Source organism: Anneissia japonica, unplaced genomic scaffold, assembly GCF_011630105.1.
Source record: "Anneissia japonica isolate Jap-2015-1 unplaced genomic scaffold, ASM1163010v1 scaffold17412_len611537_cov169, whole genome shotgun sequence".
Classification (NCBI taxonomy): domain Eukaryota; kingdom Metazoa; phylum Echinodermata; class Crinoidea; order Comatulida; family Comatulidae; genus Anneissia; species Anneissia japonica.
Genome location: NW_022695890.1, coordinates 94,875 through 95,247, shown reverse-complemented (window position 1 = coordinate 95,247; position 373 = coordinate 94,875).

Below are 373 nucleotides of genomic sequence, written 5' to 3'. Positions count from 1 at the left end.
GTATATATATATATATATATATATATATATATATATATGTGTGTGTGTGTGTGTGTGTGTAATGTAAGGTTTTGATTATGAAGTGTAAGGTTCAAGATCGACTAGAGTAGAGTGCTCGATGCAGGCCAAAACTTGATTACTTATTTAATTTCCACTACATTATTTCGTATACTCTTCAGACAGATACTTATATGTGTGTACACGCCTATCAGTAATATTATACTATAGCCTATTCAATAAATCGCGCGCTTTCAACATCCAATAGGAATAGAAGCCTTGAGATAATACGGTTGACCGGGAAGTCCTGCTTTGCATATCGAACGATATAAATACCGTGCTCGCTTTACAGTTCGTCACTCACCTACTCGTAAGA